This window comes from Dromiciops gliroides, chromosome 5 (assembly GCF_019393635.1).
Source record: "Dromiciops gliroides isolate mDroGli1 chromosome 5, mDroGli1.pri, whole genome shotgun sequence".
Classification (NCBI taxonomy): Eukaryota; Metazoa; Chordata; class Mammalia; order Microbiotheria; family Microbiotheriidae; genus Dromiciops; species Dromiciops gliroides.
This window is the reverse complement of record NC_057865.1, coordinates 140,811,786-140,839,013: the sequence shown is the minus strand read 5'-3', so window position 1 is coordinate 140,839,013 and position 27,228 is coordinate 140,811,786. Positions and strand designations below refer to the sequence as shown.

Sequence of the window (27,228 nt, the reverse complement as noted above, 5' to 3'; positions counted from 1 at the left end):
TTAGTTCTCGTTGTCACTGTCTCCAAGGGTGTGCTTGTCAAAAAGATATTCCACCATGCCAGAATTGGGACCCCCATTTTGTGCAGGTTGGCTACGTGATCACCCAGTTGTTTGATGGACTTTACCTGTTAGTCCAGGTAGTGGGTTTTGATGAAATCACATAAATGGGGGGTTGTTTTTGTCAGTTGCCAGCTTGTGCATTTCCAGTAACGACTGATTGACATTTTGTTTCCAAGTGCAGAGCACACACCATTGCAATTCAGTCCACTCTCCCAGTCATCGAGGTCTGGTTTCTTGATGTCCTGCAGAAAGATGCGGCCGCTGCATTGGTTCTGCAGCTTCATCAGCTTCTCAGTGTGCTCCCACTCCCTGTGGGACTGTGCAGGAAATACTTGACAAAGTTCTTCAGGGCCACATCATCTCGGTCGAAGTAGGAGGTTGACATAGGAGGCATAGAGCTTCAGGTTGATCTGCTGATTCATGGCAGCCTCAGAGTCCTGGTGGTAATTCTGTCACACCTGAGGGGGAGACGAGGTCATTATGGCGGCAGAGATGGTGTAAGCAGCTTACATGAGGAGGCAGAGTGAGGAGGCGGCTGTTTAGCAGCTATGGCTGAGGCTGGGGCGGCTGAGGCAGAAGGCTGCTGCTTGAACAGTAGGATGGGGAAGTATTGGTTAGGGGAGGTGAAGGTGGAGAGGTGGCTAAGGGCCACTCTGGCTGGGAATCGAGCAGTGGGTTCTGTTGAAGCACTGTTGAAGCAGGATACCACAGTGACTCCCCTTCCCTGTGCTTTTGGCTCACACTACTCTTTTAATGTATCTCTGTAACTCTGCCTGACACTTCCACTGAACCCTCTGAAAGTCCCACCCTAAAATAACCAACTTCCCTGAATTTTAGTCCTCTTCCCTCCATACTTGTTCAATTTACTAAAACTCAGAGCCATCTGCCCATCCCTAAGTAACATTGGCCATTATTTATTTGTTTGTTTGTTTTTGCAGGGCAATGACTTGCACAGGGTCACACATCCAGTAAGTGTTAAGTGTCTGAGTCCAGATTTGAACTCAGCTCCTCCTGAATCCAGGGTCAGTGCTTTATTCACTGCACCACCTAGGTGCCCCCCATTGGCCAGTTTTTATAACCCTAGTTGCAATTTCTCTCACATACCACCAACATACTGGTTCTAAAGAGGCAGTAGAAGTTATTCCTTTATCATCACTGTTGTTTCTAGAATCTCCCTTTGCTTTCATCATTTATCATTTTCTTCCCCTCTAAAGTTTAACCAAATGAAATGTATTATTATATCCTCATCTTAATCACTATTGGTGCACAGAACATATTTAGATTGGTGCCGTAGTCTTTCTCTTCGCTTGACCTTCTTTCTTGTTCTTATACTAGTGGGCTTCACTATGTATGCAGTCCTCCAGTAGCTAATGCCTCCAATAAAATATTTATATTATATATTTTGTATATACTTGAGATTGCTCTATCTGTCTATCTGTCTATCTATCCATCCCATTTTAGAATGTAAGACTCTTAAGGGAGGGAAATGTTAAGTTTTTATTTTTGTAGGCTTAGCACCTAGCCCAGTGCTTGGAACATAATGGGAATCTAATGAATACTTGTTGATCAGTTCCTATTGCAATAATCTGGTTCATCTTTGTCATTACCTCTTAGCTAGACTATTGCCATTACCTGCATGCCTTATCTATTCCCCCCCTTCCTCCTCACTATATCCAGTGTGCAAAAAGAAAATAATCCTAAAATAATCTTCCTAATGATTAAGTGCAAGCCTGTTTAAAAATCTCCCATGTCTTACTACAGGAAGGCAAGCACATTTTTTGGGAAAGCTGTGAATAAGGCTTTTTTTTTTTTAAATTGAGATTTGGAGCAGCTAGGTGGCACAGTGGATAAAGCACTGGCCCTGGATTCAGGAGGACCTGAGTTCAAATCTGGCCTCAGACACAACACTTACTGCATGTGTGACCCTGGCCAAGTCACTTAACCCTCATTGCCCTGCCAAACAAACAAACAAACAAAATAATTTGGGATTACTCAAGAAAAGCCAGTAACCCATTTACACTTTTTAACCCAGCAGTCTCAATTTAAGATATAGACCCCAAATAATTTAAAATAAAAAATAGGAAAAAAATACAGTAAATATCAAACTATTCATAATAACACTTTAGGAGGCAACAAAAAGCTAAAAAAAAAACCCCAAACAAACAAACAAAAAACACCAAAGTGGGTGTCCATTCATAAAGGGATGACTGAAAACCCAGAATACATGACTGTCATGAATATTATTGTATAGGAAAAAATGAAAAATATGAGGAATTTATAGAAACGGATTTAAGAATTAGCTCAGAGTAAAACAAATGAATGATATGCCCAATGACTATCACATAGTAAATGAAAAAATCACTAAAAGGAAACCAAATTCTGAGTAATTGAAAAACCAATAATGGTCCCAGAGAAAACACATAATTAAACATACTCTGCTTCAGGCAACTTTCTAAATTTATAAGTTGAAAAATAGGTACTGATCTCCAAGAGTAGAGGGAGTACTGAAATTACTAGAACATTGTCCTGAGAGTTCCTTAGATCAATGAAATCACAGATTCAGTTCATAGAGGATAAAAATAATCATATTATTTTAATAGCAAGATTAATTTCTGGCAAACCATTCTATTATTGTATTAAGCAAATCCCGTTAAGTACTGACTATGTGCCATGCCTATCCTAGGTTCTTTGGTTACAAAAATGAAACAGTCCCTAAGCTCAAATGGCTTATATAAAACTCAGGGGAAACAATATGAAAATAGATAAATAAATGTAAATATATAAAAAGAAGTAAAAGTCATTTCAATATAGATGGACGACAAATAAGTAGGGAAAACATCAGGAAAGTCTTCTAGAGGAAGCAAACGTTTGATCTGAGCCTTGAAGAGAGGTAAGACTTCTATGAAGTAGATATGAGGGGGAAGAAAATTCCAAGGGTAGAGGAAAACCTATATAAAGGCCCATAAACAGGGGAAAGAATATCATGCATAAGAAAGAATCAGTAGTTCAGATTATTTCCAGAATGGCTGGACCAATTCACTCATAATGGAAATGTTACCCACCTCCTGATAGAAAACAGTGAGGGACTCAGTATGTAGACATATATTCTTGGACATGGCCAGTGCAGGGATTTGTTTTGCTTGTTTATGTATATTTGTTATAAGGATTCTATATTTCTTCATATTTGTTTTCCACCCCCTCCAGTAGAGAGAAAATAAATGTTTATCATTTTTTAACATCTAAATTCAAATAGAAGAAACAGTATGCAGTCTGTTTTGGCTAGCACACTGATTACGTGAGGTCAAGTAATGGGAAATAAGTCTGGAAAGATAGTTTGGAGCCAGAAAGTGAATATTTTTAAAATACAACATAAAAAATTTGCATTTTATTCTAGAGGCAATGGAGTCCACTTAGACTTCTTTTGTAAGTGAGTGACATGATTAAAACTGTTCTTTGAGAATATCAGTTTGTGTGGAAGATGCATTTAAGTAGATATGGAAATCATTTATGAGACAATTGCTATGATCCAGGAAGGTAAAAAGTGATTAAGGTCTGAACTATTGTTGTGGTAGTATGAGGAGACAGAAGGGCTGAGATAATAGGGAGTTAAAATTGATAAAATTTGACAATTGATTATATGTGAGAGATGAGTGAGAAGGAAGAGTAAAGGATGACTCCAAGGTTGAAACTAGATAACCAGAAAAATGCTAAGGACAGACATATTGAAGCTAGGAAGAGGATATGGTTTGTGGAGCTAGATAATGATTTCTGTTTTGGAAATGTGAAATTTGACACTCCTTTGGTATATATAGGATCAGATATCCAAATGGTATCTGTTGGCACTTGAGTTCATTAGAGAGAAGAGGAATAGATACATGGATTTGAATCATCTTCATGGAGATAACTGAACCCATGGGGGCCGATGAGATCATCAACAGAGACTGCAGAGAAATTTTAAAAAATGTATATCTACAACAGGACTCTGGAGAATACTTACACATAGGATTAACAAGGAGAATGATCCAGGAAACAAAAAAGTCTGAGGAGTAGTCAGTGAAAACAGGAAAAGAGCTAGGAGATAGCTTTGTCACAAAATTTTGGGGAGGAGAAATTATACAGGAAGAAGGGATAATCAAAAATATCAAACACTAGAGACATCAACAAGATGAGTACTGTGGAAAGGTTATTGGATTCAGAAGATAATCTTTTAGGTAACATTCAAAGATTATTTCTTATTGAATGTTTGAGTCAAAAACCAGATTTCAAGGAGTTGAGAAATGAATGGGAGTTGAAGGAGTAGAGGCAATGTATGTAGATCATTTTTTTTCTAAGATTTTTTTTTTAAAGAAAAAGAGGAGCTTTATCAAATATCTTAAAGAAAAGATGATGTGGTCAAGTGAATTTTGGTTGTTTTTTAAAAAGGAAGGGGGGCAGCTAGATGGCAGCGAAGTGGATAAAGCACCGGTCCTGGAGTCAGGAGTACCTGAGTTCAAATCTGGCCTCAGACACTTAACACTTACTAGCTGTGTGACCCTGGGCAAGTCACTTAACCCCAATTGCCTCACAAAAAAAAAAAAAAAAAGGAAGGAAATGTGAATATGCTACCAGAAAGAAGAAAAGGATCCAGGAGAGAGAGAGAATGAAGATTAGAGAGAAGGGATGAGGAATGAGATAAACTCTCAAAGGAGATAAAATGATAAGGCTTCAAGAGCACAAGTAGGGGAGTTGGTCTTGAAAAAGAGGATTGTCTCTTCCCCAGAGATTGGAGGACAAAAAGAAAAGAAGTAGGGAATGAGGTTAATAAGATCATAAGATCATCGATTTGGTATGTTGGAGGCTTCAATTATGATGTAATTATTTTAGAGATCAGGGAGCTGAGGCCAGTATGGATTAAATGTCATACCTAAGGCCACACAGATAGTAAGCAGAAGAGGTATGACTGGAATTTTTATCTTTTGATCCAAGATCTTCAGAGGATTTGAAGTACTGAATTGAGATAAGAGGAGGAATGACATATGGTTTTGATTTTTTCAATAAAGTATGAGTTATCAGCTGTTTAGAAGATGGTGTCTGGGTTGTATAGATAAGTTCAAAATAGAATAGAAACTTTGGAACAGAAACCATTATTAGTGTGATAAGGAAGTCAATTAGGGAAAAGTAAAACGATTGTTATTTAGTAGTGAGGGCCCAATTAAAATTAGGTATATGAATGTGAAGACAATTAAATCATTAGTCAGTAGAGACAAATTAAAAGAACAATGGGCATGTTGAAATCCTGACTATTTTACTTAGTGAATAAAAGACATTCAGAAGTCTCCATATCTCTTGCTTAAGTTTCTTCATGTATAGAGGAAAAAAAATAGTATTTTCCCTGCTTAACTCATTAGGTTTTGGTTTTTTTTTTTGCATGAGAAACACAATTCTTAATCCTTAAAGTACTAAATAAATGTGTTATTTTTGTCAAAAGTTGCCTCAGATAATTACATTGTCCATCTCTAATGAATCACAAAGGGATTGGGAGTAGAAGAAGTGAAATCATAGATCCTTCAGACTTGCCCATTTAACAACAACAACAATAACAAATCTCATTACCCATTCTCCAGTAGTGAAAGAGTATATTCTTGTCTCAAACAAGTCTCACTCATTTGTGTATTCCCTTCAGTGATGCAAATGCCAATTGTCCATCAATATTTGCCTATCTTGTGAGACCCTGATCCATCTTGTGTCTTAGATTTGCTGCTGATAGTTCATCCAAAATGCTACAGGCCTTCTTCCCTTGCTCTTGACATAGTGAGTGTGCCAAGGTAGCAGTGAGACTGTCCTTTGCCTGTCCCACATTCTTGAAATGTAATCAGTCCATCTTCTTCACAGTGTATACACTCATGACTTAAATGCTTATTGACTGACAGATGATATATTTTCTTTCACACTTCATGTTCGATGTATTTTTGTTTAATTTAATTATCACTTTAACTTATATGCTGACTATACCTTAGCACAAGATAACTTTCAAAAAGCATCCTGAAAATATACTGTTGTTTATTTTTTGTTATTTTTTATATTTAATTAAAATGGAAAAAGATGTTTGGAGAAACTGCATTAGGTAATACAACTTTAACAAAGGGATAATTCTTTTTTTAATTCAATGACATGGAATTATTTTCTACTGATTTGATTCTGTTTTTAAATTCAAGAACATCTGAACAGTAGGTTTGTGAAAGGCTGTTAAAGGCCTTCTGGCTGTTTCTTTCATCAACTTTTTTTTTTCCAGTTCATAACTCATATCTAGCAGGCAGGCTATAACATGACCAGAAGTTTGAAAAATAAATGATTGCAGCTGTCAGTGCCTCCTGCCTGGATTCCTGACTCCCCTTGTGAGAATACGGTCTGTGTTATGTTTTCCAGTAGCAAACCATTTCAAAAGAAAAGACATGATGGCTCTTTCATGTAAATTAATTTCTACAGCTGTAACTTTCACACCTACCCAGAGGCTTTTCATTGTGCTTTTACATTTTATCAAGAACACACCATTTAAAAAATAGTCATATAAGTATATTTTTTAAAAATTGAGTCCAATTTTTATTGAAGCCAGATTGCAGGTAATGACTGGTTCTGCGTATTGAACAAACAACTAATAAGCCACGTCCTATTTGAATTTCTACTGCTGTATTATTAAAAATCTCTGATATGCTTTGTCCATGTTGTACATAATGCAATCCATCATATGGCTGTTTTCACTCCTGTCACAAACTATTCTCTTCTTGGGTCCTACTCTTCTACTCAAGGTGGTTTACCTAAGAAAAATTTTCAAAATCTGATTCAGTTCAGTTAAATAATTCATTATTTTGGAGACCTTTGCTTTCTAGATATATGCTTATCTAAATCTTTATCTTTTAAAGCCCCTTATTTTACTTTGTAAACAAACAAAACAAAACACAAAAAGCAGATAAAATTGTTACCCTTCATTTATACTATTTGATTATTCCCTTTGTCATTCTCAACATTTAGTCAGTGGCAACTTCCCTCAGGGGAAAAAAAAATATGCTCTTCTGTTCCATAATAGAAAAACAGCAATAGTCAGCTTTTCCCTTTTTTCATGTGAAAAAGTTGGGAATTCTTCCAAAGGAAAAGAAAACATTTGATTGTCCTTATTGACTCCTTGGAACAACTGGAAGGTATTATTGACAATGATGTTTGAACAATCATGGAGAATGAGTAACTAACCAACTAACCATAGTGGTGGTGGGAGGAAACACAGGTAAAATGTGTCCTTATTTTGAAAATGTATCGGTGTGAAATCTACAAACTATTGTCATGGAGATGGCAAGTTCAATTTCTGGTACTATTTTAAAGGACTGGTTTTTCAAGCAGTGATCACAGTGAATAGGTATAGGTTCAAGACCAGTTCAGACAGAACTATCTTTACTTACTTTCTGAAAAGGTGTTCTGTGATGATAAAATCAGGGGAATACAATATGAAAAATATGTCTGTATTTCATCAAAATATTTGACAAAGACTCTCATGATATGCTTGTAAACAAGGTAAAGTAATGTTCTTCAGATGATGGTACAATTTCATTATTCAAATTGGATTTAGTTAATAAGCCTCAAATGTCATGAGTAATGCAGAAATATCAGTTTAGAAGGATATCTCCAAAGTAGTATCAAGGGAATCTCTTCTTCATCCTTTGTTGTTTAAAATTATATTAATGACAGGAATTAGACAACATGCTAATCAAATGTACAAATCACATACATTTTGGAGACCTAGCTAACCTCGTGGATGACAAGGTATGGTTCTAAAAACCTTTAAGTAGACCAGTTACCTTTGGGTAGATTTTTTTTTAAAGTGAGGCAATTGGGGTTAAGTGACTTGCCCAGGGTCACACAGCTAGTAAGTGTTAAGTTAACCCATGAAATAAATAAAAATGTAAAGTCTTTAGTTTTATGTGACTCTCTTTTGCTTTGGATGTGACTGTACTGGAAGCAGAGCATGTAAAGAACAACATAGTTTTTAAGCAACTTATAAATTTTAACATATATTGATAAACTGAATATAAGCTTCATCTCAAATTAAAAATGAATGGCAGCCATAATATTAGAGAATAAATAAATCAGTACAATATCACTGTAGATAAAACCATAAGAAAGAATAAAGTGTGTAGTTATATGCAGAGATTGAATCACAAATTCTTTTTGGAGGAAAAAAAAAGATTTTGTGAAGTGGGTTTTATCATGTACTCAAAAGCTACAAGAAGCATAGATTCATGGGATATTTGGTAACCTAATATTGCAATGACAACATGCAAAAATATCTCTAGGGCAATAATTCCTTATATAACAGTATCTGTTGCTAATGAAAAGAGGTAAAGAAATTATATAAAGATGTTGGTAAGACTATAATTTAAATCAGCATATACTTTTCTACTTGGGATTTCTAATGCAAAGATGAGAACAGATAGGGATAATGAGATATATTTTGAAAAAAATGGATCAAAAAAGAAATACAAATTTGCCAAAGATTGGCAAATTACATAGAAGATTCAGATCTGTTCATTATGAATATTTACTTTGATAAAGGAATTAGGAGGTGCTAGTCATGGTAAGTACTGAATTAAATATCACACAAAAAGGAAAATTGATGATTTTTTTTTTTCTTTTTTTTTTTTTTTTTTAGAATAGAATTTTATTTTCCAAAATATATGTAAAAACAAATTTTAACATCAATTAAAAAAAATTGTTCCAACTTCTCTTCCTCCTCTATTCCCACCCCCACCCACTAGAACTCAAGCATTTCAAAATAAATTATACATGAGTAGTCATGGAAAACATTCCCACATTAGCTAGGTTGTGAGGAAAAAACAGTCAAAAAAACTCCCAAAACTTCAGACTGAGGAATTGTCAAAGAGAAAAAACGTTTTTTAAAAAAATGTGTTTCCAGGGGCAGCTAGGTGGTGCAGCGGACAGAGCACTGGCCCTGGAACCAGGAGCACCCGAGCCCAAATTCAGCCCCACACACCCAACACCCACCAGCCACATGACCCCAGGCAAGCCACCCAACCCCAATTGCCTCACCAAAAAAGAAAAAAAAGAGAGAAAAGAAAAAAAAAATGTGTTTCCAACTATTTCAGATACTATCTCTTCTTTCTCTGTAGATGGGTTGCCATTTTCATAGTCCTTCAGGGTTATATTGGACCATTGCCTTGCTGAAAATAACCACATGCTTCCCAGCAGGTCATTTTACACTATTGCTGTTATTTTGTATACAGTGCATTTCACTCTGCTTCAGTTCATGTAGGTCTTTCCAGGTTTTTCTAATAGTATCCTGTTCATCATACCCTAAATAATGTACCTTAAACTTGACAAAGAATTTTCTTCGTATTAACCCAGCAAAGTCATCATAACTATTTCCCTCCATCCTATTCCCTTCCCATGATATTTACTCTATTTTCCATCTTCTTTTAAACTATTCCTCCTCAAAAGTATTTTACTTCTGACTGTCCCCTCCCCTACTCTACACTCCCTTTTTTTCCACCCTTCCTTCCTTATCCTCTTCCCCTCATACTTTCCTGTAAGGTTAGATAGATTACTCCTCCCAACTGGGTGTGAATGTTATTCCCTCCATGAGCCAACTCTGATGAGTTTAAGGTTTTTGAGCTAATTCTATGTTCCAAATTTTCTTCCTCCCTCTCTCCTCAACCCTCCCTATGAAATCAAGCAATTCAATATTTCATACTTGTGCCGTTATGCAGAACGTCTTCACCTTCCTTGAAAGTATTTTGCTTTTTACTACTCTCTCCCAGAATCTGCCCTTCCCTCCTTCCCCTCCCCCCCCCCTTATCTCCCTCCCCTCCTTCAGGGCAAAATATATTACTATACCCACTTGAGTATGTATGTTAGTCCTTCTTTGAGTCAATTCTGATGATATTAAGGTTCAATCACTCCCCAATTCCTTCCCCCTCTTCCCCTCCCCTCCATAAGCGTTTTTCTTGTTTCCTTCATATGAATAACCTCTCCCCAGACCATCTCTCCCCTTCCCCCTCCCCCAGTCTATTTCTCCTACACCTCAACCCTATTTTAAGGATGTCATTATGGGTTAGTTAGGTGGCACAGTGGACAATGCACCAGCCCTGGACCCAGGAGGCCCCAAGCCCAAATCCGGCCCCATACATAAGACACCCCACAAAGAACAAAACATAACTTCCCTTCGTATTCAGTTCAGACCTGTGTCCTCTGTATTATCTTCCCATATAGGAATGTTAACAGTTTGATCTTTTAATATCCCTCATGAAGTCTTTTTCCTGTTTATCTTTTTATGCTTCTCCGGGGTGTTGTATTTGAAAGTCAAATTTTCTATTCAGTTCAGGTCTTTTCATAACAAATGCCTGAAAGTCTTCTTTCTCCTTGAAGTTCCATGTTTGCCTCTGAAAGAGGATGCTTAGTTTTGCTGGGTATGTGATTTTTGGCTGTAGTCCCAGTTCCTTTGCCCTCTGGAATATCATATTCCATGCCCTCCGGTCCTTTAATGTAGAAGCTGCTAGATCTTGCTTTATCCTTATTGGAGCTCCACAGTATTTAAATTCCTTTTTTCTAGCTGCTTGCAATATTTTCTCCTTGACCTGGGAGTTCTGGAATTTGGCTATAATATTCCTGGAGGTTTTCCTTTTGGGATCTCTTTCAGGAGGTGATCGGTGGATTTTTTCAATTTCTATTTTAGCTTCTGCTTCAAGAATATCAGGGCAATTTTCCCTCACAATCTCTTGGAGGATGGTGTCTAAACTCTTGTTTTGGTCATGGTTTTCAGGTAGTCCAATGATTTTCAAATTATCTCTCCTAGATTTATTTTCTAGGTCAGCTGTTTTTCCAAGGAGATATTTCACATTGCCTTCTATTTTTTCATTCAATTGGATTTGCTTTACTGTGTCTTGGTTTCTCATAAGCTCACTAGCTTCCATTTGTTCAATCCTAATTCTTAGGCAATTATTTTCAGCAGACAGTTTTTTAATCTCCTTTTCCATTTGGCTTTTCAAACTGTTGACTTTTTTCTCATGACTCTCCTGCATTGCTCTCATTTCTCTTTCCATTCCTTCCTCTCTTTCTCTACATCTTCGTTCTATCTCTCCTACTTTCTCTTCAAAGTCCCTTTTGAGAGCTTCCATGGCCTGAGACCAGTTCATATTTTTCTTGGAAGCTTTGGATGTTGGAGCTTTGACCCTATTATTATCTTCTTCTTCTGAGGATGTATTGTGGTCTACCTTTCCCCCAAAGAAGTTTTCGATGGTCTTCTGCTTTCTCTGCCTACTCATCCTGGCTTACTGTTTCTTGGCTTTTTACTCCTTAAAGTGTAGCACTGCTTCCCGGACACACCGTTGGTGCTACAGCGTGGCCCAGGGGGTGATTGGGCTTCTTCTCAGCCTGCCTGGCTTGTGAGTAATCACAGCCGCTTTCTCTTTGACCCGGAAACAGAAGTCTGATTGAGCTCTGATTCTCTATGGTTGGAAGCTTGGCGTGCTTTTACCCCTCCCCCACTGGGCCACCACCACTCGATTCAGCCCACTGGTTCAGAACCAGGGCACTTTGCCCCAACTCCAGCAGATACTGCCTCCACTTCACCCCGGCCTACCTCCGAACCCCCTCACCAGTCCGTGATCGGAGCCTCAGAAGCTGCTGGTGCTGAAGACTCTGACATGCGCTGGAAGCAGTGTCCGTGGCTGGGTCCGGACCGCGCGCTGAGCTGTTCAGCCTGATCAGTAGGTGATCAGAATCGCCCTCTTTTGCGGAGAAACAGTCTCACTCTGTTCTTATGTGCATTAGGCTGTTCTGGGTTTTGATTTTTACCGCATTATTTGGGCGTGAATGGACGGGTTTATCTGGAGCTTGTGGGAGTCACAGTCTCTCCTCCGCCATCTTGGCTCCGCCCCAATTGATGATATTTTAATAGACAGAAATTAACTTTTTACTAATGTATTAATTATTCCTGAATTATGTATGCTGTTAGAATACCAAATTTTAAATTCAAAATTACTACAAAAGCCATAAGAATAAAAATGAGAAAATATTGCATGAAATTAAAAGTGTTATGCTGACCTATTGAAATAAATTACTGTTGATGAAAATGGAATAGAAGTAGAAGAAAATAGACAGAATATAATAATTTTGTAGAGAAGTTTAAATGATATAGAGAAGTTATTAATGATCCTAACAATGAGACAAGGTAAACCTCAAAACCAACTTATTCATCAGACACTTGACTTATTTGCCAAGTGGAAAGATATGGCAATCTAAAACAATACAATCTAAAAATCTAAATTTATTTGGAAAATATTTTGAAGATGAATGAATTAATTAATTAGTAAAAAAAACATGTTAAATACTTAGTATATCATAATCACTAAACATGTTTTTATATTGAAGTACTAATTGCTAGGGAATCAATCAATGAGAAACATAAGACAGTCCCTGCTCTTTAGGAGCTCATATTCTAACTAGGGAAAATGAAACAAATCAAGTTTTAGATTCCATTCATATGTAAAGGCCCCACAAACCTTGGGGAAAAGCAGCAAAGTTGATGGTGATGCATCATCTTTAATGAATGTCATTTCATTCACATAACTATAGCTATTTCTGACATTGAATCATTTAATAATGCCAAGGTTTTTGGTGGCAAGAACTTTCTTAAAATGGTTTAAGATTATATGAAATGTTACCTCATAAAACAGAGAAAAGCAGATGAACATAAAATTAGTTTAAAGAAAACTTGGCAACAGGCCTATCTAAGCAAGGTAATCCCAAGGGCACTTAATAATGAAAATGGAAGTAAGAACAACAATCAGAAGAATGATAGAAATGATCCATGATGATTTTTACTATGCATATAGAACATATAGAAGTGGAACTAAGGAAAATGGCAACTAAAGAAAAAGAGATGAATTATACAACATTTACATATAGTAAATCCAAATGGAGATGATGCAAATTTGAAGGCATGACCACAATTCACAAGGTATCTGAAGAAGGAAAAGATGCCAAATCCGTGGAAAATGATATTTTACTTTTTTCACACCAAAAAGACTACTGAGAACACAACTAGAAACTATATTAATAAAAAACCTATATTCAAATTACTAGATTTCTTGAAAGCTCTAACAATAGACACAACACTTGCCAAACGTTAATATTTGAAAAGTTATATAGAGATTCATACGCTTACCAAAGGTGTTTTGCACCATGCTGGTGAAGATCAAATGCAACTCAAGAACATTACAGAAACTCTTGAATAATATAATTGACTACTGAAACAAATTCATCCTAATTCTCCACACAAGGAAAAAAATGTAGGTAAAGATGGATATTTCCTAGATTATGACATATATTTTGAGCTCACATAACAGAATGTGCATACACATATGGACACATTTTCACATGTCTACATAGGCACATATGTTTATATTTGTATGTGGGTAGATATTTGTGTATGTATGTGTGCATGTGTGTATATACCTCTCCTAGTATACATGAATGTTGAGATCAGCTTATTATGGGAGAGAAGCTATTGTGCACTTGAGTTATTGACTTGTTATGTCTTCTATATCCTTATTTATGGGGGAGGGTTAACCTAAATTTAACGAAGTATGTTATAAACATCGCATAGATCCAGATTTGTTGTTGTTTGTCCTTCATTCTAAAAGAGGATGGATACCATGACTTGCATTGAATTAGATTTAAGTGAGGAAGCTCTGTGAAAAATCACTAGCCTCACTTCTCTCCTCTGCTGCTAGCTGGGTTCTATGGCAAGATATGTTATCAGGATGACTAGAGATGTCCCTGGATGTTTAAAAGCAATTAGGGTTAAGTGACTTGCCCAGGGCCACACAGATAGTAAGAGGTAAGATTTTAACTTAGGTACTACCAACTTCAGGACTTGTGCTCTATCTACTGTGCTACCTAGCTGCTATCAGATCCAGGTTTAAAATGAGGCAAAGATCAACAAAAATTGCTTTCAGGAAATTGCAAATCTCCCTTAATGCCTCATAGAAAGAGAAACCATATATTTAATATAAAAAATCTACCAGTGTTGTAAGACTGTGAGTAATGAATCACTATGGTCTCTGAAGCATTTTAAAATAGTATCATTAAGAGAAATGTAGAAGCACATGGTGGCAATAAGCAGGATTTCACATTACAGATAAAGAATTTAGAAGAAGAACCAGAGTAAATGATGTCATTGTAGATATGTGTAATCAAACAGGAAAATGGGATAATCATATGGGAGAAATGAGTTCTAATCCTTGAATAATAAGAAGTATGATATAAGCCTACATCTAACATTCTTTTAAATACATTGCACTATATATATATATATATATATATATATATATACATACATATATATGTATGTGTGTGTGTGTGTGTGTGTGTGTGTGTGTGTGTGTGTGTGTGTGTGTGTGTGAAAAAATCAATTCTCTAACTCTGGAGAAAAACAAATAATGTTTAATGTATTGCAAGTGAAATTTAAGTGGAGTATGTCATCACAATCTTAATTGAGAGAGGTAGAGTCCAAAACACAAGAGGCGATGGACCTTCTATGTCCTGACTTTATTGTATTCTTCACTAGTCAGACAATGATGATATTCATTTTGGAGATACACATTTCAGAGAAGTCATTGACAAACTAAAGCACCTCCACATGTAATCAGAACGGGGATGGGACCATACTAAAGGGGATTTGTGTGAAAGGATTTGGCTCAGAAAAGAAAAGACTTAGAAGTTGACATAATTCTCTTGAAATATTTGACAATGCATCATACAAAGGAATTTGACTTGCTATTCGTAACATTGGAAGGCAGAACTGGGATAGAGTGGAATTTGAAGAGTTGTTAAGGGCTAAAATTCTAGCTAGTCTGTCTAAAATATCTAATGAGTGGTCGCCAATAAATTATGAACTTTAGCAAGAGTTAGACTTTTAAGCATTTATTAAGGAGAATAAGAATTTGGTAAAGAGAGAGAAAAAGGCCTAGATTCCTATCTATTAAAGGGAGAGCACATTTCTAGCTCCGCTCTCCACCAGAGTCCAGAGGAAAGAGAGCGAGAGTGAGCGCCAGTCTCTTCCTTCCTCCTCCCACTAGTCCGCGTCACTTCCTGATGCCAAAGAAAAGACTCCTGGTCTTGCCCTCAAAGACCTTCGCTTCATGGGCAGAACTCTTCTACAGTAAGTATCCAGCAGGTGGCATTATTCCAATCGTTACAGAGTAGTAACTTTTGAATCCCATATATGGACAATCTTTCTCACTATTATTTCTCCCTAAAAGCAAAAAAGTCTATTTCAATTAAAACAATCAAAAAGCATTTTAAAAGATCAGCTATGTGACAGGGAAAGTGTTCAGATCTGGGGAAACAAACACAAAAATAAAAGTCTCTACCTTCAAGGAGATTATATTCTATTTTCTCAGATGAGAAGTGCATAAATAAGTACAGCAATAACATATAGAAAAAAATTGAAAGCAAGGAGGCACTAACAATGAGGAGCAGTTGATCAGGAAAGTCATTAATATTTCCAACATAGGAAACTTTAGAAGCCAGTGGTAGTAGTTGTTTAGAAACAAAGAAAAGCCTTCTACAACATATGATGAATTTTAAGAAGGGAGAAGATGCAATTTAAAAAAAGAGTAAGATGCATTAACTCAGATTTTTTATTATTGCACTATAGGAAATTAATAATATCAGAGAAATATGGAGAGACTAGAACTGAGCTTGTTTCTAGAAAAGCAGAATGAAGAGTCCTATCCTTCACTTTTGATTATGGGCTGGTATTCTGTGATTCCTACATGATTACAAAAATTCTTTTAACTAGCTGTTGAGATAGAAGGGAATGGACATACAAAAGACACCAATAGACTAAATCTATGTTTTCCTGTTTGACACAAAATGTAAGGATGATTCTCTGTGTTCCAAAGGGTATAGGTACCCATAATCCCACCAAGCCAGCCCATAAAAATGCAGTTTTCTGAGCAAGTCTATGTCTAGAAATGAGCATCTGCTGTTTGTGTCTTCTTTCCAATGGTAAAAGGCCTTGTGATTTCTCAAAAGAGTACAAGAAAAAACAGATTTCTAGGGGCAGAGGCCAAGAATGTGTCAGATCCAACATGTCACCTGTTCAACCCAGTTCTGTAATGTATCAAACTAGCATCTTAGCTTCTGTAACTTGTATGTAAGGAAACACTCATCTGTTGGGTATGCCATACCAAGAATTGAATTTGGTTGTAAGAAGAAGAATGTTTGCAGCTATTTCTTTTAAATTTGAGCCCATTCTCTACAGGGATCAAGGTGTTTGGACAGTTTGGAAAGAAGCTTTTGCTCCTTTGTTCTTGTATCATTTCAGTAAATATCTCCTTGTATACGTTTATAGATATTAGCTGGTGTCAAAGATATTGAAGAAATTTCAAGGGGTTAGATATTTTTGGACCCTTATCATAATGCATGAGAGTCAGATGCATTGAGAATGAGTACTTGAATAGATTGAATTAGAAAGAGATGCCAACTACCTGGGGTCACTCTTAAAGTGTGAAATGTAGCCATCCAAATCCTGAGAATATAAGTTGCTAATGCAAGTAGGAATCAGAATAAGGATCTCCAGAGCCTTAGAAGAGATCATGGAGAAACAATTCCTCTTCAGACTCTAAAAACTGAAATGAACTAGCTATTGGCCTGGCCCCAGTACACACGAACTTCCATATGTAGTTAATATCTTGATTTGTCTTGTTTAAATATTTATATAATATAATATTAGCAACAGAAAAAATTCAGCAATGAAAATATATCAACTATATACATATATACACGCACACACATAAACCTACACACATAAAAAGAGCTTCTTGTGGAAGGGATGAGAAAGATTGTTCAATGACAGTTATTAAAAAACAGTATCAATGAAACATTTTAAAAGTTCCACAGGGAGCAGAAAAGAGAAATGCTGAATAGTTATCACTTTGGGAGTTCTGAAATAAATGGGGAATTTAAAGATGAAGGATGGCGGTAGCTAGGTGGTGCAGTAGATAAAGCACCCACTCTGAATTCAGGAGGACCTTAGTTCAAATCTGGCCTCAAACACTTGACACTTACTAGCTGTGTGACTCTGGGCAAGTCCCTTAACCCTCATTGCCCTGCAAAAACAAACAAACAAACCAAAAAAAATGCCTAGCTCCAATGCCTCCTCCATCATGAGGTTGTCCCTCATCTTCTCAAATTGATATGACTTTATACTCCTCAGAACTACAATTATGCTCTGTATCTCTCATATCATGTAGTATCTCTAGAGTTATTTGCATGTCTATCTTATCTCTTCTATTTAATTTCTTCTCACTTAATAATAGTATTTTATTTTCCCACAATTACATATAAGATGTTGAGTTCCAAATTTTCCTCCCTCCACCATTCCCCTCCCCACTAAATAAATGAAAATGAAGGATTGGGAAAGGGGTAAAACCAAGGCAAAGTCAAAGACTTGATAATAGATGCTTCAAATGAAGTCAGTTGTATTTTGTAGTATGTGATTGGTCTTACATTAATATAAAATATTTAATATTCTGCTTTGTAGAAAGAATTAATGTTTATTACCTGAAAATCAGACTTCTGGCAATCTAGGCCTTCCAAGGGGGGGGGGGGGGAGTTCAGAAGGGAAGCTTCACTGAGCATATTAAATAGCTATTCCACTATTATGAAGTCAGTGTATTTTAGTTTTAGGAGAGGTCATGGAGTTCTCACTCAGAACCTAATGAATCTTATTTAACACAGTAGTAATGTGATTTTAAATATCTTTGTTATTGCTTTCCCCAGAATAGATTAGAAGCAAAAAAAAAAAATAATAATGGTGAAAACCGTAGTTTTTGAAAACAATTAAATTATTTATATATATGTGATTCTGAGTGACCCAGAGAAAAAAAGTAAATCCTATTCATCTTATAATTCTAGAATTTATGTAATACATGGTAGATTTAATTCTACAATTATAGATTGATAGATTTATAGAATAAATCGACATTATAGGTCATTTGTTCACTTATTCCAAATACCTCATCTTATAGTTAAGGAAACTGTTCCAAAAAGTTTACATGATTTTCCAGTCTCTAACAGGAAATAATTTTTTTTGTTGTTGTTGCTGTTGTTTGTGTTTTTTGTTGTTGTTTTGGGGATTTTTTTAGGAAATAATTTTTTTTTATTATTTTTTTTAGTAAGGCAATTGGGGTTAAGTGACTTGCCCAGGGTCACACAGCTAGTAAGTGTTAAGTGTCTGAGGCCGGATTTGAACTCAGGTACTCCTGAATCCAGGGCCAGTGCTCTATCCACTGAGTCATCTAGCTGCCCCTAGGAAATAAATTTTTAAAAGTCAGTATTTGAACCCAGGTCATATCTCTACAAATATAGTGTTTTCTTTAAATTTATTTTTTATGCTAAGGAATGTTTCAATAAATATGGGATAGGTTAACTTAAATTATTTGGGAAATTAACTTAAGTAGAACATTTTATCCTTCCAAAGTTTTTGACAATTTATATATTAAAAACGTAATTTGGTGCAATAATTGATTTATTTGTTTGGATAAAGAAATAACCAACCTGATATTGTCTTCATTTCCCCCAGTCTTTTATGCATCCTTCCTGCAAGACAAGTACCAGACCTTCCATTTAAGATTATCCTGAGAATGATTGGAATTAAAACTAAGATATGTCTTGTTAGCCTTATGATAGAAAGGTAATCCATAACAATTATCAACAATGGTGTGTTCAACCGCCAGGTCATTCTCTCTGCTTTGAATAAATGTGTAGGAGTTATTCCAAATCATTAGATGATGCTTAAAGGGAGATCATTATTCACTTAATTTTTTGGAAGAAAAGCACACATTTGTGACAGTATATGCATTAATATCTGATATCAAATGAAAAATAGACAAATGAAAAAAAAATAATTGAAGACCTGAAAAGTACATTTAACATGCTTCTCTCATTTTGGGACAGAGATTAAAGACCTACACTTACTAACTCATGTAAGTCATTAGTACAGAAAAGAATTGCATTAATGCTGTAATTTTATGTGTAGAGGAGAGAAAGATACTTCTAAAGTACCTTTAAGCATCATTGGTATCACCTAGACAATAATTTTCCAGCTAAGAATAAGGTATAGTTGATATATTTTTATCCCCTATTTTTTTCTGTTGGTAATATAATTCTCCAATAAAAATTGTTGATGCAGCTCAGTTACATCCAGAAGTACAGGCTAGTCCCTCTTCTCAAACCATTTATCAAAAACAAGCTAGATCTGTAGTTTTTTTTTCCCTTTTTTGATAATATTAAGTAGCATATTATGATATCTAGAGAATAATCTAGTTACCAAATACTTCTTGGAAGTAGAAAGATGCCTTTGACTCCAAAGTAACCTATTAATACCCCTGACCTCAGATTAATAAATTTGTGCCCAAATAAATTATTGAGTTAACAGATTCACATGTATTGTTCACATCAGGAATATTAGGTAGGTAGGTAGGTGGGTGGATGAATAGGTAGTTAGGTAGATAGCTAGGTAGTTAGGTAGGTAGGTGGGTGGTGGATAAGTAGATAGATAGATGATGATAGATAGATAGATAGATAGATAGATAGATAGATAGATAGATAGATAGATAGATAGATAGATAGATAGATAACCTGGGCAATCAAAGATCAACCCATTTGGACTCAATGGATAAATTATCTAACTTGATTGGTATTTGAGTAAAAGAAGGGATCTTTTGAAGTCAAAAGTACTATACAAATAATGTCATTCACAGATCTTTCGTTCTTTCCAGTGTCCCCACATTAATCATTTTCCCCTCATGTAACCTGAATCATTTCCCATTCTAATTAATGCCTTGCTAGTCTTGATGGTTTAATTAACTTTCTTAATGAAACATCTATTCTGTCTTAGAAAATCTTTTTTTTTTTTTTTTGGTAAGGCAATTGGGGTTAAGTGACTTGCCCAGGGTCACACAGCTAGTGTCAAGTGTCTGAGGTCAGATTTGAACTCAGGTCTTCCTGAATCCAGGGCCAGTGCTCTATCCACGAAAATCTTTTTTTTTTTTAAAGAATGATTTTGTTGATTGTAAAAATGAGGAACTTAAAACATGATGAAAAAGCAAAATTACTGGAATGGGAATTTGTATAGAAATTTATCCTTAAATTTTGTGAAATGAACAGATAACAACAAAGATAATTCAATGTGGAAAAGAAAATGAATGGAGTTGTGATCTCCAAATGTGTCCAGGCATATTTGACTTAATTTAATTACTATATTCATAAAAGGCTGTTTATAAATTGAATCATAATTTAAATGTATTAAGGGAATATTCTTTTTTATGGAACTCTACTTTTATGGTTGGAAGAGGAAAATGCTTTTATCAAGAAAACAATCATAGCTTCATTTCTATGATTGTTGTGTTTAGAAGTCAGTATATTAGGTTTAGTTTTTCATTTGAGAAGAAAACATTTAGTTTTAGGAAAGCTGCAAACACAAAGAGACCCTTAGGTCTTGTCTGAAAGAAGCAACATCATGGTCTGAGTATAGTGATACACCTGCATTCAGGAACAGTTGGGTTGAAAATGGACTTCCTATTTTTTTCTATGTTTTAATTTTTAATTTTTTTCTAAATTATAAAAGTATTTTATTATTTTCCAGTTACATGTAAAGATAGTTTTCAACATTTGTTTCAATAACATTTTTAGTTCCAAATATTTCTCTCTCCCTCCCTCCCTTCCCTTCTCCCTCCCCAAGAGAGAAGAAAGCAATCTGATATAGGTTATATACATACAGTCACATTAAACATATTTCTGCAATATGGACCTCCTATTCTTACAAGCTATGCAACTTTCAGCAAATCATTCAATTTCTTCTGGCTTCAGTTGCCTAATCTGTGAATTGGGGATAAAAGTAAATACCTGTGTTCAGCAGTCAAGAAGCATTAATAAGCACGTACTATGTATCAAGTATATGTTGTCCCAAGGCTTATACCTCACCCACCACACAGTAGGCACTTAAAACCCTGTGTATATGTATATTCAATCTATACATACATATGTATATACATGTACATATCCATATTGAATTGTGAGGAGGGAGGTAAGGAGATAGAGAGAAACAAAAAGGGAGAGAGAGAGAGAGAGAGAGAGAGAGAGAGAGAGAGAGAGAGAGAGAGAGAGAGAGATTCTTGTGAATTTCAAATTGTGAATTGTGCTTAATGTGAAGAAACATGGTTTCCTCACATGAAGCAATAATGTTACAGATGCCTTTGACTAACAAAATAAAGAGAATGAAAAAAGAGAAAAAGAAATTGAGTGACACATTAACAAAGGCTAAAGGGGACACTCCCCTATTAGCAGGTGGACATTACAAACAGAAAAACTAAAGGGGGAACTCCCTTTTAGTAAGGGGACATTATAAACAGTGTATACAATGAGGAAAAAGAAAGCAGGAAAATGTCCATTTAAGTCTTTGGAAGTACTTTCTCAGATGATTCTTGGGATGTCCTCTGGGTGTAGTTGTAGAATGGAAGTATTTCAGGTGTTTCAGATGCTGGTAATCAGCCAGGAAAATTTCCCACAAAATTGAGCTTAACACAACTTTAAATAGCTTTGCCAATAATCAAATCAAACAATGAGAGTTCTCAAAAAAAAATGTCTAAGGAAATTCAGAATGTTAGTTGTTACACATGAAACAAAATATTGAAATATTCTCTAAAACTTAATATTACTACACCCCTCTAAAACTTAATATTACTCCACTCCCCCCTGTGGAGGATAAATTGAGAAGACAATTGTGATATTAATTTAGAAAATACTTTTTATCTTTGTTTCTTCAATTTTTTCATCATCTGCCTCATTATCATCATGCCATTATGAGAAATTAAAGAATCTAATATAATTAGTAGCAGATGTCAAGGCCAAATCCAATACTGTCTTTATTATGACACCTGAGATAATTATGGGGGTTACCACAAAAGAACAGAGAAATAACTGAGTCAGGCTTAATCAGATGCACAGAATTGAGATGTCCATGACATCAGGCATATAGGAGGGGGAATTGAAATCAGGTGTCAAATGAGATGGCATATCCCAGCCACCCGGTGCCGTGTGGAGGAAAATTAAACCAAGAAAATTCAACCTCGACGTTTGCCAATAGCTGTTTTCTCGGCCTTTGCTAAAGGAGTGCAGTACCTGGACTTCATGCATGTCTCCCCTCATGTGAGAGTTCAATGTCTGCCCTTGTATGTATTCCTCTTGTGATTGGATGGCATCTTGGCTAACAGGCATCTGATAACTCAGAATTAAGGCAATTAATGTGTTAAATGATAAGTTCCCATAATTCAAGTCTCATATGGATTTAAAAGTTGAGGATAATAATAATCGCAAAAAATGTGTATATGCCTAGACTCAGAATATAATATACAATTATGCAATAATTTCAAGTAATAACTTTTTTTTACTAAGTATACAATTACTTTTGTGAAAATGAGAACATATTTTAATACAAGTTAAAACACAATCTTAAAAAAATAAGAACCTCTACAAAAATAAGCCCATATATTGAGTTCAAAATGTACCTGTAATAGCATAAAAAAGAACCCCTTATGTAACTTTTGAACTGACTTTTTTAAATTAATTTTTAAGTCTAGAACATTTCTTTTTTTGTTTGAATCTCTAAAATCCCCAAATTGCATATTATTATATTGTATAATATGTCCCTATTTATGGCAATAATAAATTTGATTACATGAATATGAAAAAAACTTTTGCAAATGTTCCCCTCTTCTTTTAAGCTAAGTATAAAACACAATCTTAAAAGCATGAAAATCTCCATGAAAATAAACCCATACTATTAATTTCAAAATGTAGACGTAATAGTATAGGAATACGTATGTAACCCTTGAACTGACATTATTTCTCTGAGTGAATTTAGAACATTTTTATTCTGATATCTAAAATCCCCAACTCTAATATTAATACCTTATTGTTTACTTCTACATTTCTGCAAAATATGTCCCTTTTTATGGCAGTAGAAATGGATTCTTGAAATATGATGATGATTGTCTTATACATTTTTGTTCAGCTTAAGTTTCTCTTGTTTTCCTTTAACCCCTTTATTTTCTCTGTTGGTCCATTCATAATACAAATGGTTTAAAAGGTTAGTAATTAAAGACAAAAGCAAATTAACAAAATGCTTATGAACAAAATGAGCATATCTGCAATTTAAAGGGTTTTCTAAGGTTGGTTTGGAGGAATTACAGCAGGTTGAGTCAAAATTACAGCTTGACTGGGTAGGGCTGAGGATGGTTTCTCTGGTAACTGAGTAGAAACTGGTAGTGCAGGTGGAGGAGGCTGTGCATGTGCAAGCTCAGGACCTGAGGAGAGTGGATTAGATCTCATGATCTCCCTGACTGGAGGATCAAGAGGCATGGCCATGGGAGGAGTAAGAGGTGGTGCCAGAGGAGGGGAGGAGGTATGGTCCCCAGAGGAGGGGGCAGGACCATCTCTCCCTTGTGCTTCACAGCCACAGCACTTGCACTCAAACATGTAGGCTCAGCTGGGGAGGGACCAGAGAATTTGAATCAGGCTTGGATTCGAACTCAGGCCTGGACTTCCCTTTCCCCACTGCCGGGGGACAAAAGCTTCTAGAGGCTGGGTTGTTGCCTCCAGGCATACAAAATTAGAGAAATGCGTAGTGTTAGAATCAGAAAAAACTGATGTCTCTTCCTGTATAAGCTCCTTGCTCACTTTATTGCATAGTTCCCAATAAATTAAATCTTTGGGGGACTCAAAGTGTAGGATTATTTGTAGAGTTTTCAGTGTTAAGTGGTCAAAAGATTCATTCTCTAACCATTTGTTTTCCAGTAAGCTAAACTATTTTTTATGGCACATTGTGAGATGCTGGGTAAATCATTTAAGACCTCAGTGTCACCAGGAAATTCTCTTAAGACTATGTCACATTTGCAAAAAACCATGAATAGTGTTTGCATACTGAAATTGGGTCATTATGGATAAAATCTCAAATCCCAATTTTACACACCCTCCCTTCCCTCCAAAAAAAGAGGAGCAGCATAGATTTTTAAACTGCATCAATTTTTAAAGGAAGGTATAGGACATATTTTGTTATAAATGCATGGTACTAGAAATGTTTCTAGATTTATTTGTATTTGTTGTTTCAATTTTAAAATAAAACTTTGCCCCCTGAGATGTTTTGTCTGTGTGTAAATACAGATAAACATTAATTAAAGTGCACAGAATGCAAAACAACAGACATTAAAATAGCATCAAGCTACCTAGGCTATAGGCAAACATAAACTGAATTTTTAAAATGCATCTTTTATTTTAACTTTAATAATCATAGCTCCATATTAACCAATAGCTGGCCTTCAGTTTCACTCTGGCAATTTTTTGCAACAATAAGTAAAAGTTTGATTCTTGGAACATATGATAGAAGGGAATCCCAGGGCAAAAAAATGAATAGGCTTTAATAAATAATTTTTGTAGTGCACTCAACAGAGACATTAAAGACTGTGGTAAAAAAAAAAAATGAAAGTTTTTTAACAGTTGGTTAGGATAACTGAAAGACGCCAGTTTTTGAAGGACCACCCTTTCGGGGAGGAGACCAATGGCATGAGCTACGCATGCCAGTCGGCCTGCTAGCACTCCACTTCTGGGGTGTGAGCTTAAAAGACAAGGAGAGAATGGAAGTGGGAGCTTTTTCCTGCTCTGCTGGTCTCCTGACTGCGCTGCACAGACTGATGCAGACGGGAGTTCGACTAGGCCCGGCTAGAGGTTAGCAGCAGCACACGCTTGACACGGTCTCTCTCTTTCCCCAAAGGTGGCCTTGGGCTTTTGATGAGTTTTATATGGAATATAGACTAAGCTTAGACTTAACACAATTTGTATTGTATTTCTACTTTCCTATCCCTCTAATCAACATCACCTTGTGACTACCATACAATGTAAACTCTAACTAGAAAACCAGAAGCTTCTTCCATTTACTAGTCTGGGAGATAAATTAAGGGAAAGGTTAAAGAGGAGAGATTTATGATCTAATATCCAATTTTAAATCTCACAAGACATTGCAACTAACCAAAATGTGCCAGTAAGTCCTAAGAGGTATATTATGGACTATATCTCTCTGGCTCAATAGATAGTAAACATTTTCTCCCACTAAATTTATATTTCAATGATGGAAAATGTGTTATCTTTGGAATGTTTTATTTATTTATTTTTCTTTTTTGTTTCATGTTTTGATATTCTTTTTCTACTGAGCCATCATTATTAAGAAAGGAAGAAAATCTGCTCCCTCAATTCCTGCTGGAAATTAGAGATAGAGGTAGAATTGCTACACATGAGGCATAAGTCCAATTGTGTAAGACTAAATGCTTTTCACTTGAATGTTTTTTGAACTGTAGCTATACAACCTTATGCTTTGTATGTAAAATGGAAAGGAAATTTCTCACAATCAGGGCATGTCCTCTGATTCATTTTCCCAGCAGACCTATGATGTATGTATCCATTGTGGGACCATGGAAAGAACAATGTACTCTAGAGGCAAAGGACTCCAAATCCTATGGATACTTAATATCTATCTTATCTTGAACATAACACAAATTCTCTGAGATTCTGTCTTATTAACTGTATAACGAAAGGCTTATAATAGAAAGCCTCTGAAGTCCCTTTCACCTAAAAAAATAAATTTACGGTCCTTATTTTCTAACTACTCTTCATTCCTGGAATATACTTTTGAGATGGCTGGTTAACATAGTTAGTCTATAGCACTATGTGCATGTGGGAGAATAAGGTGGGAAGGAAACTAGTTTTACTTGGTGACAGTATCTATGATCAAGTACATAGTGGTATAGTGGAGAATTCACTGGATTTGCAGGAAAATAAGGGCTGAGTTCAAATCTCTTCATCTGCCTATTGTTTTATGGATAATTGACTTAGCCTCTCAGCTACATTTATTTTTCATATATTAACATTATATATTATTAATGTTAATATATTTCATATATTAACATCAATGACCATATTGAGTCTTGCTGATTGAGTTTTTATTTCTTTTTGATAAAAGAAATAATTGATTATAAATTCAAGTATCTGTTATTGTTATACTAGATAGAGAATTCATGTACAAGATGATGTAGTTTACTTGCTCAAAGAAGGTTATGTAATAATGTTTAATATTATAAGCCATTTACCTTCATTTATCATTTATATGTCATTGTGACTGCATACTCTGGATATGGTTTGGAATTATTGTATATATTACAAGTATGTCCTGAGTTATGCAATCTATAACACTTCTTAAGACCATATGTCTGGATCAAGGTCAAATTTAGTAATGTGTCCATGATGCCACCTGAAAATGTTATGGAAAGGTTACCATACCACATCTCGTGGTTCTGAGACATCCAGTAATTATTCTAGACCCCAGGTGGATGGATTCTGACCATGCCATCAGACTGAGTAAAAGAAAAAAAAAGTTAAACCAGGTGCATGTGTTCCAGCTTCCATGATACCAGGCCATTTTTGGAGTGAGAGAGGAAGAAACTAGACTATGTCCAGAAATTGTAGTCTACATAGTTACCATCATAAGCAAACTATGGACTTCCTGAATGTATTTGGCTATTCTCTCAGCCTCCATCAGGGCATCTTATGTGTACCTGTCTCTCCTCCTGTTGTATGTATATTCTCTTCAGGGCTTGCATCGTGGAGTTGAACCATCACCATCAAGCTCATTGTAAGAGAATTAGTATCTGAAATGATGTTTCCATAATTCATAAATCTCATATTAATTTCACCAAAGACAATATGAGTGTTGAATTAAATGATTCCTTAATCTTTCTTGGTCTTCAGCTTATGACATTATGATCACATATGTACAGTGTGTGTATGTGTATTTATATATGTGTGTTTGTATATAGTTATAATTATATAGGGTATCTCAAAAAACTTACTAAAGTTTTGCTCTTTAATGACTTAAAAGAACATTAAATCTTTAGCAATATATGGAGAGAGAGAGAGAGACATACAGACAGACAGAAAAAGAAGAGAAAGAAGAGAGAGGAGAAGGATTAGTCACTTTCATGATCTGAGAAATGCAATGATGTGAAT

General features: G+C 35.6%; 1 pseudogene; it reads right to left on the bottom strand.

Annotated features, from left to right (window-relative positions):
* On the bottom strand, positions 1 to 23,535 carry LOC122728831 (annotated as a pseudogene).
* Positions 23,536 to 27,228: the final 3,693 nt, after the last annotated feature.